This window comes from Calonectris borealis, unplaced genomic scaffold (genome assembly GCF_964195595.1).
Source record: "Calonectris borealis unplaced genomic scaffold, bCalBor7.hap1.2 HAP1_SCAFFOLD_146, whole genome shotgun sequence".
Classification (NCBI taxonomy): domain Eukaryota; kingdom Metazoa; phylum Chordata; class Aves; order Procellariiformes; family Procellariidae; genus Calonectris; species Calonectris borealis.
In genome coordinates, this window is record NW_027441532.1 from 78,438 (window position 1) to 96,964 (window position 18,527).

Below are 18,527 nucleotides of genomic sequence, written 5' to 3' on the forward strand. Positions count from 1 at the left end.
GCAGCTTTGTTGTAAAAGGAGAAAGGAGGGCTGGTTATGCCGTGGTAACTTTAACTGAAGATCGAGAAGTAAAAGCATTACCTCCAAATACATCCGCCCAGAAAGCAGAAATTATAGCCCTCACAAAAGCCTTAAATTTGGCTAAAGGTAAAAGAGTTAACATCTATACAGATTCTAAATATGCTTTTGGAGTTGTGCATGCTCATGGAGCAATATGGAAGGAGCGAGGACTTTTATCTGCTAGCGGTACCCCTTTAAAATATGGAACCGAGATTTTGAATTTGTTGGAAGCAGTACAGAAACCTAAAGAAGTTGCGGTGATTCATTGTAAAGCTCATCAAAAAGGGGACTCAAAAGTAATACAAGGAAATCGAAAAGCACATGAGGCTGCTAAACGTGTAGCATTAAATACTATGATTTATGTTTTAATTCCATCAAAAGAAATTCAGGTGGAATCCCCAAATTATAGTGAGAAAGAAAATAAATTAGCTATGCTATTACATTGTAAGAAAAATGATCAAGGATGGTGGATAACTTCACATGGACAATGTATAGTAACCCCTGAAATTATGAAGAAATTAATGGTCAAAACCCATGCTGAAACACATATGGGAGCAGAGGCAATGGTGGAATCAGTAAGACGATATGCGATAGGAACCAAAATGTTATTGATTGCTAAAAGTGTGAGTAATAAATGTGAGATTTGTCTTAGGAACAATCCGAAAATACAAATCCGACCCCCTCCTGGAGAGGTAAAAAGAGGCATAACTTCCGGTGAGTATTGGCAAATAGATTTTTCAGAGTTACCGCGATGTAACCAATACCGATATCTATTGATATTGGTAGATACCTTCTCTGGATGGCCGGAAGCTTTCCCGTGTCGAACCAACAAGGCAAAAGAGGTTGTGAAACATTTGTTGAAAGAAATAATTTCAAGGTTTGGAGTCCCTTTAGAAATGTCCTCTGATAGAGGCCCACATTTTGTAGCAGAGGTTATTAAAAATGTGAAGAACCAAATATTAAAGAAACAAATTCCTCAAATATATCCAGAAGCTCAGTGGAAATAGATTGAAGCTTTACCATTTGCCTTGTTAAGAATTAGGGTGACCCCGAGAGTTAGAGAAAAAGTAAGTTTATTTGAAATTTTGTATGGTAAACCTTATGATCCTTAATCTAACAGGAAGATCTAAACAAATGCATGTAACAGGAGAAAAAGTATTAACTGAATATCTTTTATCTTTGAGTAAGGTGTTGAATTCTTTGCATAAGTATGTCCCTTTGAAGACACCTTTACCTCTTGAATTTCCAGTACACTCATTTAATCCAGGGGATCAAGTTTATTTGCGAATGTGGAAGGATGACCCTCTTGGAGAAAAGTGGAAAGGACCTTTCCAGGTGCTGTTAACAACAAACACTGCTGTGAAACTGGAAGGAATAGATTCTTGGATTCATTATACGAGGATTAAGAAAATTCCACCTGGACTGTGGACATCTGTATTTAAGGAACCATTGAAGTTAACTTTGCGGCGTGTTCAATGAGATACTGGAGATGCTGCTAAATTAGTGTAACAATTTGATTTTGAACAGAATTAAATTAGAGAGAGAGGGAAGATGTGGAATGTGTTGTTGTTAATAATAACGATCAGTCAGATTGATTCTCAATTTTTGTTATAGAAATCAAAATATCTGGGAACTTTTAGCCCGAGAAGTAACCAACATGTCTTCCTTTTGTATTGCAGCCGAGAATTTTGTGGGAGGGATGTATAGTTCTTGTTTGGTAGGAAAAGGTATAAATTATACCTCCCAAGCACTTTCGACTATTGGTATGGAAATGACACAAATAAGAGAAGCCACACTTGAAAACAGGGCTGCAATTGACTATTTACTTTTAAGACACAATCATGGTTGTGAAGAATTTAAAGGAATGTGTTGTTTTAATTTGAGTGATAATTTACAGTTAGTAGAGAAGAAAATCCAACAAATAAAAGATTTGGCATATGGGTTTAAAGAACGGGAAGGATTTAGATTTTTCTTGGTTGTTCTCGTGGCTTCCAAATTTAAATTGGCTTAAACAATTATTTTTGTTTGTGGTACTGATCGTTATTTTAGTTATGATTATATGTTGTATGATTCAATTTGTATCTTTTTGTAGAAAATAAGTATTGTGAGACTCATGATGCTTAACATCATAAGTCTCAAAGGGGGGAATTGTTAATGTTAATCTTAATCAACATTAATCTTCAAAGTGTTATCATCCTGTGTATAGCCCTCACCCAGAACTGGGTTAAAAGACCAGTTAATAAGAAACCAGAATGATGAAGCTACTGAGTGGGTGTTTGATTGGAGGAGATCAAGATGTATATGTTTTAATTTAAGAACACTATGGTGATAGATAGTTTAGTTTGTTGTGGATTCTATATTGCTCGCTTCTGTAATTTTAAACAATGAAGACTTGTTGCTTAGAAGTTAGGTAACTAACAGGTGTGTGTTTTAGAAGTAGTGATAATTAATTTTAGCTATGGAAACTATAAACAGACGTGGTCCAAGCATGGCTCAGGGACAAATTGCGACCCTATAAGGTAAAGAGGAAATAAGTTCATGAAGAGTTCACTACCCTACCGACCACCAGAGACCACCCGAGACCCCCAAGAAGACCCTAAAGGTTTTAGTGCGCATGTGTTTAAGATGATGTAATATTATAATTAGTTCTCGGAAATGTAATGAATATGTAACAAGGAAATTTAAAATATGTATGAGAAGCATGGATATAAACAGAAAGGTGACTAGACCAGGTGTGCTTGATTTGTGGCAAGTCCACCGAGCACCCAGGCCTGAATACAACAATATCTCTCCTGAGCGTGTGGAATTGGTTACTTGCACGCCGGGCACGAACCCGCTTTTCGGACAACATAAGGACGTCTCTAAAGTCACTTAAAAAAAAAAAAAAAAAGCTAAGTCCTTATCCTGGAATGTAAAGACACCACCTTGGTTCCCACGCAGAGCGGCAGAGATGGCCCAGCAGGGTCATGTCCCCATGTTCCAGGTCAGATAAAAAAAGCACAGGATATGTTTGTGGGGTCGGTTTGATGTATCCCTTCCGTTTTGTGAAAGCTTGGGGAAGCATGCGTTATGCGGTAGGACCGGTGTGACTTTAGATCTGAGGTTAAAAAAGGTGCTGCACTTCAGTGCAACTCCCTGAGTTGCTTTCATCACCAAATAAAAAAAGATTTGCTTTCTCCAGTGTGGGGGGAACAGGAGCTCGCAAGGGGATTCCAGCTACACCGCAGGGTAGCAGTTACCACGTGCTTAACTTCAAAGCTATGCTTAAATCCCACCAAGTGGCTATTAAAGGTCACAGGAATCCCAGAGATCTAACATAAAAAAAAATCCCCAGAAAATACCACACAAAAAACCGGGTTCGCATTACACGTTACCCCTCACCCCGCGAACTCGCCAGACTCCAGCTGGGAAGCCAGAACATTTGTCCCCTCCCACCCTCCGGCGGCTGCCAAAGCAGCGGCAGAGCAAGGACAGCAAGCTCCCGCTCGGGCTGACTGGACCTGCCAAACCACTGGCCGAGCACCGGTGGCGGGGAGAAGCGTTCAGCTCTGCCTCGGAACGGCAGCAGCCTGGATTCATCAGGCTGCTCCCTGCAGGAAACAATCCCAACTGCCTGGATCTTGCCGATGCAAGGACGCATTTAAAGATGAAGTGTTTTCGAGCGAGGGAAACAAGGCCTGAGCAATAATAATCAGGCTGGCAATTTTCCAAGGCAGCTGAATATTCCCAGTCCCCGAACAGGGCAGCTGGAGTGAAAGCCCCGGGAGAGTTAACAGAAAAACACACTACTCCTATTACTGCAGTAACGAAAAATGCTGGGGTGGCTCAGGGGGGCTCTGGGAGTCGGGCTGCCCGGTGCCTGTGCCCGGGGGGGTCTGTCTCCGTCTCCCTCCCCTCCCCAGCTCTCGGGTCACTCCCGGGGCTGCCCCGGCCGGCCCGGCTCCAGCGGACCGGGACCCCATCACACCGGGCCGTTTGGAGCGCTTCCCCACCACCCCCGGGCGGCCCCAGCCCTCACCTCAGCCGAGCCGCAGCTGGAGCAGAGGCTGCGCCTCCCGAGACCAACATGGCCGCCGCGAAGCTCAGTGTGGGGAACTGACCGCTCCCAGCATGCCCCGGGAACCAACATGGCCGCCGGGCAGCCCCGCGCCCCAGGACTACAGCTCCCAGCATGCCCTGGTGCACACCCTCTCCCAGCATGCCACGGGGCGCCCCTTCCCGCTCTCTGGCCCTGCGGGGACACCGGCCCCAGCCCGGCCCCGCCCCCCCCGGCCCCATGGCCGCCTCCCCGGGGCTGCCCCGCCCCCGGTCCGGAGCCCCGGTGGAGCCGGGAGGAGGAGGGGAGAGGGGCAGAGCGGCGGGGGGGGGTGGGGCAGGGCGGTGGCGTGGCCGGAGAGGCACGGGAGACGGACAGAGGGACAGAGAGAGGCGACAGAGAAGGAGAGAAGAGCGATGGCCTCCAGGGTGGAGGCGTAGGAGGAGCAGAAAGGGCCGGGGCAGACAGGGAGGAATTTAGAAAAAATAGGGACAAGGAGCCAGACAGAGTGAGAAAGAGGAAGAAGAAAAGAGCAAAGGGCTACCGGGTGCAAAGGGAGCAGTTAAAAAATGGGGACCCAGAGCCTGACCGAGAGGGACAGAGAAAGACCAAAAATACCAGTTCTGGGCAATTGCTCCCATTTCCTGAGCACGGCCCAGGAACTGCATTAGCGGGAGCCTCAAAATACGTGCTGCCGGCAAAAGCCCTGCCTTGGGCCCAATCCTGCACCCTAATATTGGTGATGAACATCGCCTTGCAGGGGGGCCAGGGCCAGGGCAAAGAAAAACCCGTCGGGGGGGTGCGGGTGGAATCGCCCAGCTGTTTTCTTGTTTGTTGGTTGGTTTTGCTTTTTTAAAACAATACTATTTAAGCTCTTAATACGACCTGCAAGGCAACAGGAACGAGGCATACCAGACTGGGCACGTTTGAAGCCCGACCCCATTCAACAGCCGCACAAACCACCGCTCACTGCCGCGGCGCACACTCCACCGCCTGCCTGCAGGTACAGGCAGCCCCCCTGTTTCTGGAGCCGTCCCCAGGAGCGGCACCACCAGGCAGCTCAGAAAACGTGCTGCCAGCAAAAACTTGAGCACAGCTTAATTCTGGGCAATTTTTCCTCACTTTAGGCCTGCTGGTTAAAGACTCGTCCATCGAGAGATGGCTCAGGACCACGCCAGGGCCGGCGGCGCTGCTTTCTGGATCCCGTGGTGGCGATGGGCAGAGGGACAGGCGATCAGATCCTGGGGCCAGGTACGCGTGCGGGGTGTCGGGGTCACCCCCGCCTGGTTTTTCCCAGCGAAGCCCCAGCCAGTGCCAGCCCCGTGCTGCAGCCCCGGGGCTGAGGCTCAAGGATCCGGGCGTTTCTGCGGGTGCTGCACCCGGCCAGACCCCGCCGCCGGCTGCCAGCTGCCCTGGGCTTCCCCCCGTTGTCTTCAGCTCTGCTTTCTGCCAGCAGCTGGGGCACAGCAGAACGTCTTGCCTGCGCTCCACAGCCATCCTGACCCACGTCTGCAGCTCGTACGTGGTGTCCACGTGATTTGGGGGTGGCAGGTCTCTGTTGTGGCACCCTGGGAACGGGGGCAAAGCAAACCCAATCCCTCCCTTCCAATCTTTGTCCCCAGGGTGACTGAGAAGATACCTACCGTGTGCCGGAGAGCATCCTGTGGGGAGGTGACAGCCGTTGGCAGAGCGGCACCAAGACCCGCCTGACAGCAAAGGCGCCCGGTAGCCTCAGAGCAGCCCAGGTGAGCTGTTTCTCTTGGAGACCAGCAAAGCAGCCTTCCTCCGCCCCTGGTTTTGGTGAGATATGGAGCAGCACAAAGATGTTTCTCAGGCATCCAGGCCTGAGGAGGATTTCCCAGTGCCCCCGTGAGAGATCCTGCTCCTGGAAGCACCTCCCCATACAGCAAAGGCCGTATCCAGCCACCCGGCTCTGGGCGTAGCTGCCCCGAAGGGTGTCTCAGGGTGGACGGGGTCATCTGCCTGGTGGCTCTGACAGAGAAATGATGAGCTGAAGCCCCGTGGTCATTGCCGGCTGGTTCAAAGTCCCCGAGTGCCTCAGCCTTTCTCCCTGAGAGTGTTTAACCCAGGCACTTTTTCAGGGCATGACGGATGATGTGAAGGTGGATGCTGGTGATGTCCTGGTGGCTCTGTCCCACTTCAAAGTTGTGATGTCTGAGATCTGGGGCCACCTGAAGGCTCTGGCGGAGATCTCCAGGGAGTTTGTGTTCAATGTTTTGATACCTTAAGGCTACAATGTCCTAGGGTCATGGGGTGCTAGGGTTACAGGATGCTAGGGCTATGGGGTTCTAGGGTTATGCAGTGCCAGGGTAACAGTTTTCTAGGGTTATCATGTCCCCTGTCTGCACTTAGGGAGAGCTAGAGTTATTGGGTGCCAGGGTTATGGGGTTCTAGGCTTACAGTGTGCTAGGGTTATGGGGTGGTAGGGTAACAGGATGCCAGAGTGTGAGTGGGCTAGGGTTAAAGGGTGTTATTGTTATGGACAGTATCTGGGCTTTTTGGTCCTGGCTTCCCTGAGTTGTTTGGGGTTTTTATGCCTTCACGTGTGTTCTGGATGTTTTTTGGAGGTCCTATTTTAGCTTGTTTTCTTTTTAGGGTTCGGACTGGGGACTCTGGTTTGTGCATGATGTGTCTTCTAGTTGTTTTTTTGCTGTTCTGGTGACTTGTTTTGCATTTTCTGTCTTGTAACCATCATTTCTGGTCTAATATGGCTGTCCGGGTCGGCTGCTGTCGCTTCTGTTGCCGTCCAACTCATTTCCAATGGATGTTGGACTGTTTTAGGTAGGTGTGGATTATTTGCGGTCGATGGAGAACGACTGCCAGATGACTAACGGGCCCTGTCGGAAGGCTAAGCGTACTTCTCCGTTTGTGTAGACTTTCAAAGACACAGTCATTTCCCCTGCCTTGAGGAAGAGTCATGGGAAGACACCAACCGCACGGAAGGACAAGGGTTTTGCCTAGGGTACGTGGCTTTTTGGTTTCTGCTTTTGAGTAAGCAACCTGCAAAGAGGCTGCTGTCATTAAGTTTAGTGGCATTTTGTGAAGTCCTGAGTTGAGTATGGCGTGACTTGAAACATGGCTGAAAAAATGGTAGAGGTTTGTCTGCATGTTCTGGCTGCTTCGGGTTTGCATGTCTGCTCGTGGTGGTGAATTCATACTGTCCTTAGCTCCTACCTCAAGGCAGGACGTGTGCTTAGGGTGAGGTTGGTGCGAATCTGTATTTCAAATAGACTTCTTGATCATTTTGAATTTTGGGGGGCCAGCTTCTTCTCAGATCTGTTCAGTCATCCTTGGTTTTGCCTCTTCACGTAACTGGTGAAGAGCTCGTAGGAGGAGCAGGAGAAGGGTCAGCACTGCCGTTTCCATGTTGGTCGCTTGTGCTGCAGTTATCAGGGTTATCTTCCACCCGCAGTTTCTTTGCAGGAATCTCGTTAAGCCACTTGTCCATTTTGTGAGGGGTAGCGGACTTAATGGGAGACCTTTTGTTCCTCATTAGTGGCTCAGGGATTTACCTGTTGTTTTTTGTTTGTTTGTTTGCTTTTTATTTGCTGTGCTTAATTTAAAAAGCTTGTGGTAGCTCTTTGGATTTCTGTCTTTAAAGAAAGTCTCTAGGATTTCTACCCAGGAGTGAAGTGTCCAGAAAAGACTGTCCTTGTACGCTGCTGTCAGCCTTCAGTTTAGAGAAATGGCTGGTAGTGGTGAATGTTTAACGGTAATGTAACTCAAATGCATCTTGAATATTCAAGCTTTGCCTTTGTTCCTGATATGCCTGGGGGACGATTCTCAGCAGGTCATAAACAGTGTGTTCTGCTGTGTTTTAGCCGTTCAAAATAGTGTATCACCAGAAGTGTCTTCCTTAGGCCTACACAGAGCAAGAACCTCCAGTAGCAAGGGCATGCTGACCCTTGGGCAGCTTCAAAGCGACAGGTAAATATAAACAGGTTAACAAACTAGACCTGTGGTAGCAGTGCGTGCATCCAAGTCCACCTGACTCTCCACACTTTCTCAGCACGTCACAGCTTTTCGTGGGTGAGGGTGGATGGAGTCCCTATAAGCAGGTGTTGTAACTGGCCAGGCAGTTGACCTAAAGAAATGAAAAATTACCTTTGAAGGGAATGGCGTGCCTTTAGATGTAGGGCTGTATTGCCTTTTCCTTCCTTGGTCTGAGCACAGTGTGCTGAGAGGTGTTTCCCTCTGGGGGAGGGAAACTCATCCAACAGCCATCATCAGCCTCAGGGCTTGTGGTCCTTGATGGAGGCCTAAGTGCTTGGGACAGTTTGACCTGTGTTTCTCATTCTGCTGCCAGGTTTTTCCTTTAATGGTTGCTCTCTAGTTTATTTGTCTTTATAGTGTTTTGTAAATATTCTCTCTTCTCCATAGCTCTGAGCACTGAACTACATGTTCCTTTTTCTGAAAACCCATAAATAGCTTTGGAGTTTACCTTGGGAGCAGAGAAAATGGGGACTCCTTAGAGTTGAGAAGAGAATCTAATATGAGAAACGCTTCAGTGATACACATCTTCTGAGGTTGAAAGTACCTCAGATTTAACTTTTTGGTTGTTTTTGCATTCTTTAGCAATATCTACTTAAAAGTCTACTTCAGCAAAAGAAGAAGAAATGACTTCGCTTTCTGTGTCTGACTAAAAGAACTAACCTGAACATAGAGAAAACTGATGTGAAGAGCCATTTTTGGGGGTTATTGGGTACCACATCTGACTTGTCGAGCTTTCCCTGTGCGTGGGGTGGTGGTTTGTACACGGCATTGCCCAATTTTCTTTCTGAACTGAACAAGTTACTCTTTCACAGCTTTTTTTAGTAGTCTTTCACTTGACGTGCAACTTCTTGCTCTTCACGTGTCAGCTAACGGCTTCCAAAAAGACAGGAGGTGACTCGGCAAGAAGGTGGGACGTTCCTGCGTTCGTTTCTGGCATCTGATGCTCGGTCCACCTCCTGTCAGTTGCCAGATGCAAGGCAAAGGGCTTCTCCTCATTAGAAATTACTTGTCTGATTTCAGAAATGGTCTACGTACACTTGAAAATGAAACTTTTCCTAATCTCTTTGTGCACTAGTAGAGAAGCAGTGGGGATTTTTCAGGGCTGTGCCTGTGGAAGAACCTTTAGGAAATCCTATCCCTTGGCTCTCAGATGGGGAATGAAGAGTTTGAGAAAGTCATGGGTGTTTCTGGTGTTCCCCAAAGCAGTGGGTTCAGCTGCTGCAGAACCTGGACATTCCTCTGAGTACGAACAGAGGAGGGGATAAAGGGTCTTCAGAGGCTGTTTCTTCCCAGGGGCTTTGTGAGCAGAAAACTCGCCCTGAAACTTCTTCTCCTGAAAGGTTTGCTATGCTCTGTACCGGCTGCTCCATTTTGGATCGTTCTTACAAAAACAAATGGGGTTTTTGTTGCTTCTATGTGTTTTTTCCCCTCTCTGCGATGTGAAATGCCTCTGTTTTGGAGAAAACAATCAGGTCCCTCTGGATGGCATCCCTTCCCTCGAGCGTACCGACTGCACCACTCAGCTTGGTGTCACCTGCAACCTTGCTGAGAGTGCACTCGACTCCCACTATCCATGCCATCGATATTAAACCGTATCGGTCCCAGTATGGACGCTTGAGGGACACCGCTCCTTGCTGGTTTCACGTTGGGCATTGGGCCACTGACTGTTGCTCTTTGGTTAACGCTTTCCCTTCCTCATGAGGAGCTGGGGAGGCTGTTGGGGGCGGGACGGAACACGGGGAGCCCCCGCATTCCCTCCTGGGAGACCCCCAGACAGAAGGCCAGAGCCGGCAACCCCAGAGAGTCCTTAGCAGCCAACAGACAGAACGGACCATGGCGCTGCCAGCCCTGCGGCTCTCACTGTGCAGCCCCCAGGCCCCCCTAGGCGCCCCAGGTGCTTCAGCCTTTTGTCCGTCCCAAAACCTTCTACCCCCAAGGTAGGGACCGACCCTGACCCCTGCAGCCCAGGGACGCTCTTGGGGGAAGGAGCGGAGGTGAGCACTGACCATTACTCCTGTGTCTCTCTCTGGCTCAGCCAACCTGTGCCGCTGCCTGGGCAGGAGCAGCCCTTCCCGGCAGCCTGGGCGCCCGCGGCGCGGATGGCACCCCAGGCACCCCCAGCAGTTATGGCATCCCCAGCAGATATGGCCATGTCTCCCATTTCACCTGCTATAAGCGAGTCTCCTCCCTGATCTGCAACCCTGTCCCACTGACACAGCAGCTCAGCCCACGGGGAGTGCCCCGGCCACAAGCTCCCCACGTGCCAGGCACAGAGCTGGGGGACGTCGATGATCGGGGCTGGCTCGGCGGGTGCCCCTGGAGGGTTACCCCGGCCCGGCACAGCTCCCCCTCAGCCATGCAGGTCTGCAGATGGCTCCATGCAGCTGCTTCTTTGACCCCCGAGTCTTCCACATCCAGTGGACGAGCACCAACCCGCCTCCACCAGCCATTGCCACACCCGGCCACGGCGCTGCTCCTCTGCCAGGTGCTGCCCTGTGGGGCCACAGGGGCTGCGGGACACCCCTGGCCTGGGCAGCCCCCGGGACCCCTCAGGGCCAACGGCAACACCTTGCACCCCACACCCGTCAGGGGAGAGCGGTGGCCCCAGCCCCCCTGGTGCTGCCGCTGTGCTTCCCCAGCTACCAGCACGTGGGGAGGCAGTTTGCACAGCTCAGACTCTCGGACGCGGCCATCCCCGCAGCAACATCCCCCTGGGCAGCGATGTCCTCCTCAGCCCCTGTGCTGCCCCCCACATCCAAGCCGCTGGGGACCCGGCAGGTGACATTGCACTGCCCAAGGAGATGCTTCTGGGTCGCTTCCTGGTCAGCCAGGATGGTCCCAGCAGCCTCTCCATGTCTGGGGACCCTGGTGGCTCCAGCAGAGCCATCCCCCACTGCAACATCAGCTCGCTTTCGCCGCCCGCGGAGCTGCTCGCCCCCGACTACGGCATCCCCGAGGCCACCATCGCAGTCCTGAGCCTCGAGCAACGCACCACCGTCAGGATGGAGCCCCAGGAGCTGTGGTGGGATGCGGGGACGGAGCTGCCACCACGCCAGCCTGGCATGTCCCAGCCTGGCATGTCAGAAGAACGGGAAAAAGCAGAAGAGCAGCTGGGCAAACCCACCCAGCAAGCCCAGGGCTCTCGCAGCCAGCACTGGGGTGGGAGCGTGGGATTAGACCCACAGCAGGCATGAGATGAGATTGGGGGGTGGTGAGGGGGGTAGTGGTGTAGTTGCAGGGGGGTGGGGGGGTGGTCTTACATGAGAAGAGATTTGATGACACATTTGCTCTTGGTTTTTTTGCATTAAAAGCAGCCACTGCTCTGTGCTTGTGTGGGAGGGGGAGGGAGCGCAGGGGGCACCGAGAAACAGAACCCGAGAAGTGCAAATGCCCCACTGAGCCCCAAATCAGAGCCGGCGAGCCCCGAAGGGCACCGAGCCACCCCCAGGGCTGAGTCACTTCCAGCAGGGGAGACAATGGGGAGGGCTGACTCCCCTGTCCCCTTGCCCAGGGGAAGGAGCCTTTTGGCAGGGGAGCCAGGACAGACGGGTCCCTGCAGGACTCACGGGCACGGCCCCACGCAGAAAGCAGCACTGAGCCCCTGGGACAAAGACAGACCTGGGGGGCTGGGGCCGGGGCCGGGACAGACACACAGGACAACAAGGGCTGCAACGCCTTTGTCTTGAACACAACCAGCGTCCCCTCCCGCGGGGACAGGGCTCAGTGCAAAGCCCTTAAAAGCCCCAGGACAATCACGCCCTTCCTCGGGTCCCACCATGCTCAGCTCCAGAGCCCAGCTTTGCCTCACTGCCACAGCGAAATAGCCCCAAATCACCCCAATAATGCTGAGGGAGGGAGGCCAGGCAGGGACCCTCCTTCCCCTGTCTGGCTGCACCTTGGGCAGCCGCAAGACCAGGAAGGGGGGAAAAATGGAAAGGGGGAAAAAAACCCGTATCTTTCCTTCAGGAAGCAGCATCGCTGTCCCGCTGTGCTGGCGAGAGCTTCCCGGGTCTGGCTTGCAGAAGGTGCAGGGTGAGGTCTCCATCGGGGCGGCCCCCCGGTGCCAGAAGTCGGGGGTCTGAGCCCCTTCCTTAGGGCAGTCCCAGCGATGCCGCTGGGGTGGTGGGTGCCGGTCTGGATGGTCCTCGCCCTGTGGGCGCTCTCCAGGGTCTCAGTGCTCCACCAGTGAGCAGCACTTGCTCAGCAGCTCAGGGAAGCACAGCGTGGACTTGCGCACGCCCAAGGGCAGCAGGATGCAGACAGAGGCGATGGCGCCGAAGGGGCTGAAGATCCCCGTGATGGTCTGCAGGAAGGTCTTGTGGAGCGGCGGCAGCACGTCCTGCTGCTGGGGCAGCAGCTCCTTGTCCTGGCTCTGCCTCACCCCAACCAATGCAGCGCGCGGGAGCTGCCAAGCACACGCAATGGTCACAAGTGCATCGGCCATGGGGCACAAGGAGGCTGACAAGCGGATGCTGCTCGTCAGTGACTGGCAGCCACAAACCAGGCAGCTCATGGTCCTGACCCAGCTCGGCTGAATCAGCCTGTTCTTTTTCCCATCAAATATTCTCCCCAAATCCCCTAAATTCACCCAAAAAAACTCCCCCCACGAGACCCGCGATCTCCTGCAGAGATGGGGGCATCTTCCTGCAGGCACGAACCTCGGGGCACCCTGCCCGCCCCGTGCTCATCCCCCTGCGGCTGCCCATCAAGGTGAGGGGGGGTGTTCCTAGGGGGGTCCCCGCCGCCCTGGGGGAGGGGTCCCCAGCGATGTCACCTCGCTGTCACCCTGTCCCCAGGGCCGTGGCCTGCTCCGTGGGGTACAACCACTGGGGCTGATGGACGACCAGGGGTGAGTCTACATGCAAGGGAGGAATTGCTACGGGCAGCTGGGGACCAGGGACTGGTTGGACCACATGGAGATCACACAGGTGACTGCCACTGTCCCCACAGGTGTCCTGTCCCCATCTCTGACCCTATCCCTCACCCCAGTGTCATCCCTGTAGGTGCCATGTCCCCATCGCTGTCCCCACAGGAGTTCTGTCCCCGTCACTGTCCCCACCCCAATCTCTGTCCTTGCAGGTGCCTTGTCGCCATCCCTGTGCCTGTGACTGTCCCCACGGGTGCCCTGCCCCTGTCCCAGATTGGCCCAGTTGCCCTCTCTTGCCGCAGAAAGCAAATTCCTTTCCATAGTGGCCATGCAAAAGGTCCCTCGGATGGAAAAGGTCCTGAAAGAAGGCCCTGCAGATGGCCCTGCTTCCAGCACCACGTTGGGCTGAGCTCAGAGCCATGGCCGTCTGTAAAAGCCTTCTTCCCTGTTGGGGTGAAGGACTGTTGCGAACAATTAAAGAAGTCGACACTGTTTTGCAACTTCTCCGTTGTGTTTTTATTCATCTCTTTCTCGAGCTCCTTGTGTCCCGAGGACCGATGGACTCCTCTGCCTGGGCTGGGTCACGAACCTCCCGCCCCAGGGCACGAGCATCGCACCACAGCCGAGAGGCCGCTCTCCCGCAGGGGAGGCAGAAAGGGTCACTGGTGCTTGGTGTCACAGGGAGCTGTCATGAGTGTTCCTCCAGGGTGACACAGTTGCAGGTCGCTGGGAGGTTTGGGCCATTCAGGCTGGTGGCTGCCCCTCTGGGGGGGGTGGGGGGTGTGTGTGTACCTGAGTCACGTGATCCCCAGCATGCCCTGGCTGCACCAGTGACAGAAACACCGGGCAGAGCCCGCACCCATGCATCACAGCCCTCTTCCAACAGCCACTGAACAAGGGAGGAAGATGATCAAAGAGCTGCATGGGAGGAGTCCCGGGGAGCTAGCGGCTATGGACCTGCCTCCTACATCGACAAAATTCCTCAGGGAGCTACTTTGGAGGAGTCTGGGGCTGACAGTCAGGACTTCAGTTGTCTCCAGAGATGGCCAAAAGTCTCTGGGAGCTGCTTGGGAGCAGTCACGGGGAGGTAGAATACATGGACCTACCTTGAACATGTACAAAACTCCTTAGCTAGCTACCTTGGAAGAGTCTGGGGCTGCTACCTGGGACTTCAGGTTGCATGATGTGTAGAGGGGACCCTCCCTTTGAACATCCAGCCCAGCACCGGCAGTCGGGGTGCCAGGAGGAGCTGTGCTTCGGTACCAACCACTTCCGAAGCAGCTCGAACCCCTTCATATGCTGCCAATATCTCCTTCCCAGTTGGAGTATAGCGGGCCTCGGATCCTCTGTATCCCCGACTCCAAAACCCTAAGGGTCGACCTCAAGTGTCCCCTGGTGCTTTCTGCCAGAGGCTCCAGGTAGGGCCATTCTCCCCGGCTGCGGTGTAGAGCACATTCTTTACATCTTGTCCTGCCCGGACTGGCCCAAGGGCTACTGCACGGACTATCTCCCGTTTAACTTGTTCAAAGGCTTGTCGTTGCTCAGGGCCCCATTTGAAATCGTTCGTCTTCCGGGTCACTTGATAGAGAGGGCTTACGATCTGACTGTAATGTGGAATATGCAGTGTCCAAAAGCCCACAACGCCTAAGAAGGCTTGTGTTTCCTTTCTGCTAGTTGGTGGGGACATGGCTGTTGTTTTGTTGATCACATCCATTGGGATCTGACGACGTCCATCTTGCCATTTTATTCCTAAGAACTGGATCTCCTGTGCAGGTGCCTTGACCTTACTTTGGTTCATGGCAAAGCCGGCCTTCAGAAGGATTTGGACTATTCTCTCCCCTTTCTCAAAAACTTCTTCTGCTGTGCTGCCCCACACAATGATGTCATCAATGTATTGCAGGTGTTCCGGAGCCTCACCCTGTTCCAGTGCGGTGTGGATCAGTCCATGGCAAATGGTAGGGCTGTGTTTCCACCCCTGGGGCAGTCGGTTCCAGGTGTACTGGATGCCCCTCCAAGTGAAAGCAAAGTGTGGCCTGCACTCTGCTGCCCTAGGGATTGAGAGGAATGCATTAGCGATATCAATTGTGGCGTACCACTTGGCTGCCTTTGACTGCATTCGTATTGGAGTTCTAGCATGTCCGGCATGGCCGCACTCGATGGCGGTGTGACTTTGTACAGGCCACGGTAGTCTACTGTTAGTCTCCGCTCTCCATTAGACTTTCGCACTGGCCATATGGGACTGTTAAAGGGTGAGCGAGTCTTGCTGATCATTTCTTGGCTCTGCAGTGGACGAACCAGCTTATGGATGGGAAGCAGGGAGTCTCGGTTGATGCGATGTTGCCACTTGTGCACTGTTGTGGTAGCGATTGGTACCTGCTGTTCTTCAACCTTCAGCAACCCCACAACAGAAGGGTCCTCTGAGAGACCGGGTAAGGTGGACAGCTGTTTGATTTCCTCCGTCTCCAGGGCAGCTCTACCAAAAGCCCACCGGTACCCTTTTGGGTCCTTGAAATACCCTCTCCTGAGGTAGTCTATGTCAAGGATGCACGGAGCCACCAGCTCGTTTACGGGTTCTGCCTCTTCCTCCTCCTGTTCTCGTGATGGCCCTGGTTCATCTTCATCCCTTACTAAACGAGCTGATTTTCTTGTGCATTTCTTCTTCTGTATAGAGGCGTCTGATACCGGCACAGGTTGGTTCTGTGGTTCAGCCGCAGTGACTGTCGAGGGGGTTGGAGTAACTGCAGGGCCGGTTGCATCACTGTGTTATCAACACAGTTCTCGTACTAAATCCCAAACACAGCACTATAACAGATACTAGGAAGAAAATTAACTCGCTCCCAGCTGAAACGAGGACACATCACCGGTGCCCAGCACCTGGACGTGCCCAGCACCCCCAACATGCAGCACCGTGAGTGTCCAACACCAGCCATGCCCAGCACCGGGTCGTACCCAGCACCCAGCACCCGGGCACTCCCGGCACCTGGGCACCTGCAGCATCCCACTCCCAGCCACCTCCAGCACCCAGCACCCTGAACCCCACACCCAGTCATGCCCAGAACCCAGTACCTGGACGTCCCCAGCACCCCACAGCCAGCCACCTCCAGCAACCCCAGGAACCAGCAACCCTAGTGCTCAGGACCCAGCACCCCGAGCGCCCAGCACGCACCATCCCCAGTACCCAACAGTAAGCACCTGCACATGCCCAGCACGTGGACATGCCCAGCACCCAGACAAGTCCAGCACCCACTGTACCCAGGGACCAGGACGCGCAGAGCCCAGCTCCCCGCACCCGGACATGCCCACCACCCAGTACCCCCAGTCCCCAGCACTCCCAGCATCCAGCACCTGGCTACGTGCAGCATCCCAAACCCAGCCACCTCCAGCACCTCGCACACAGCCATCCCCAGCACCCAGAAACTGGGCACCCACACCCAGCCACCTCCAGCAGCCCCAGGACCCAGCACCCTGAGCGCCCAGCACGCACCATCCCCAGTGCCCAACAGCAAGCACCGGCACATGCCCAGCACTCAGCAAACCCAGCACGCTAGTGGCCAGCACCCGGACATGACCAGCATCCCCAGTGTCCAGCACCAGTACCCGGATATGCCAGCACCCAGACATGCACAGCACCCTCACATGCCCAGCATCCAGCACCTCCAGTGCCCAGCAGCCAGACATCCCAGCACCTGCACATAGCCAGCAGTCCCAGCGCACAGCAACCAGCACCCCATGCCAAGCACCCATCACATGGACATGCCCAGCACCCAGCACCCCCAGAGCCCGGCAAACCAGTGCTCAGCACCTCAACACGCTCAGCACTCGGACATGTCCAGCACTCGGACGTGCCAAGCACCCAGCACTCCCTGTGCCCCACAGCCAGCAACCCCAGCACCAGACACACACCATCTGGACGTACAGAACACCTAGCACCCAGAGAAGCCTAGAAGCCGGACATATGCCCAGCTCCCAGCAGGCACAGTGCCCAGCACCCATCACACAGCAGCCGGACATGCCCAGCAGCTGGACATGCCCAGCACCCAGACATTCCCATCACCCAGGCATGCCAGGCAATCTGGACCCGCAGCATCACACACCCATCACCGGGAAATGCCCAGCCCACAGCACCCCCATTGTACAGCAACCCCCAGCACCCCCAGAGCCCAGTACCCTGGACCTCAACATGCCCAGCACAGGTACATGGCCAGCACCAAGCAGCCCCAGTGCTCAGAACCCAGCATCCAGCACCTATACATGACCAGAACCCCCGAGCCCAGCATCCATTCTCTCTGCATGCCAGACGGATACCTCACCTCAGGAGAACAACGTCATCGAACTCATGCAACAGGGTTCTCTGTGGAACTGAAGAACCCCAAGAGGTTCCCTACAAGGGCATGGATGCATCTCACAATCATGGGGCTTGCCAAACCCAGGGTAGTGGCCACGATCACGAGCAAGCGCATAAGCCCAGTGCTGTTGAGCCTGTGAACTGACTGCCAAAGGACGGTGAGGGCCACCAACATCCTTCAGTCCTGGCTAATTCCGTGTGGAAGCTGGATGGGGTGCTTGTCTGTTTTGGAGTTGGGCTCCGGCAGGGTGGATGGTTGTGCGGCAGAGCAAGCGCCGCGCCCCGGTGTCGGGGGGGCTGTGAAGGGGCTGCCCAGGGAAGGGGAGTGCCCCCAACAGCTCCCAGTCCTGTTTTGTCCTGTGTTGGAGCGCCATCTGCTGGGTGTCCGCTTCGGAGCTGGGCTCTGCTGACTCTGAGGGAGAGGGTGACGTTAGGTGGGAGAAGAAATGCAGAGGTCCGGTGTTGATGGGGCTCAGAAGGGGCCGCCAAGGGACAGGGAGTGCCACCAACATCTTTCCCTCCAGGCTAATTGTGTGTTGGAGCCGGATGGGTGCTTATCTGCTTTGGAATTGGGCTCCGGCAAGGTTGTTTGTAGTGCGGTAGATCAAGCGCAGAGCTCCGGTGTTGGTGGGGCTGTGAAAGGGCATGTGAGGTGCTGGGCACTGGGGCTGCTGGATGCTGGTCATGGCTGGATGCTGGGCACGGCTGGGTGAGGGCACTTGGGTTGCTGCATGTTGGGTGGCGAGCATGTCCGGATGCTGGGCGATTGGGGAGCCCTCTGCGGAGCGCTGGGTATGCTGCTTTTTGGCACGTACCGGTACCAACCACGCAGCCCGCAACACCTGGACATGCCCAGCATCCAGGAAACCAGCTCACACCCAGCCACCTCCAGCATTCAGCACTCAACCCCTGAGCACCAGCACCCGAATGTCCAGCACCTGGCCGTCGCGAGCACTGCCAGCTCCTGAGCAAGCCCAGCAACACACATCCAGTACACCGTACCTGGACGTGCCCAGCACCCCCAGCTCCCAGTACTTGGACATGCCCAGCACCGGGACATGCACGGCACACAGCATGCCAGTGCCCAGCATGCATCCCCTCTCCATGCTATAGGGACAACCCAGCTCACCTAACTGAACGTCCCCATCCATCCTGTCCCCATGCCAGAGGGATGTCCCCGCTTCAGGAGAATGGTCCCATCCAAT

The 18,527-nt window shown here is 54.1% G+C and overlaps 1 protein-coding gene and 2 long non-coding RNA genes across 18 annotated transcripts in view; 2 read left to right on the forward strand and 1 right to left on the reverse strand.

The window, feature by feature from the left end:
- LOC142077082 (uncharacterized) overlaps positions 1-4,171 on the reverse strand; it is a 30,894-nt gene extending 26,723 nt beyond the window's left edge. For 6 of the 15 annotated variants that reach the window (XM_075139270.1, XM_075139267.1, XM_075139265.1 and 3 more), the window contains exon 1: positions 4,079-4,171. The gene's annotated coding sequence lies outside the window, so the exon portion shown is untranslated. Of the gene's footprint in view, positions 1-2,909; positions 2,931-4,078 lie in introns of all 15 variants that reach the window. The other 9 variants (XM_075139277.1, XM_075139276.1, XM_075139275.1 and 6 more) reach the window with 3 other exon arrangements.
- Positions 4,172-4,266: 95 nt separating this feature from the next.
- On the forward strand, positions 4,267-9,525 carry LOC142077083 (uncharacterized). Of its 2 annotated transcripts, XR_012671536.1 has the most exons (5): positions 4,267-5,099; positions 5,224-5,347; positions 5,719-5,841; positions 6,199-8,044; positions 8,693-9,525. It is a non-coding gene; the product is annotated as an uncharacterized LOC142077083 (long non-coding RNA). The 2 variants fall into 2 exon arrangements; XR_012671535.1 differs by having other exon boundaries at positions 4,283-5,099; positions 6,199-9,525.
- A 3,345-nt stretch (positions 9,526-12,870) lies between these two features.
- On the forward strand, positions 12,871-13,471 carry LOC142077078 (uncharacterized). The gene is made up of 2 exons (XR_012671532.1): positions 12,871-13,038; positions 13,190-13,471. It is a non-coding gene; the product is annotated as an uncharacterized LOC142077078 (long non-coding RNA).
- Positions 13,472-18,527: the final 5,056 nt, after the last annotated feature.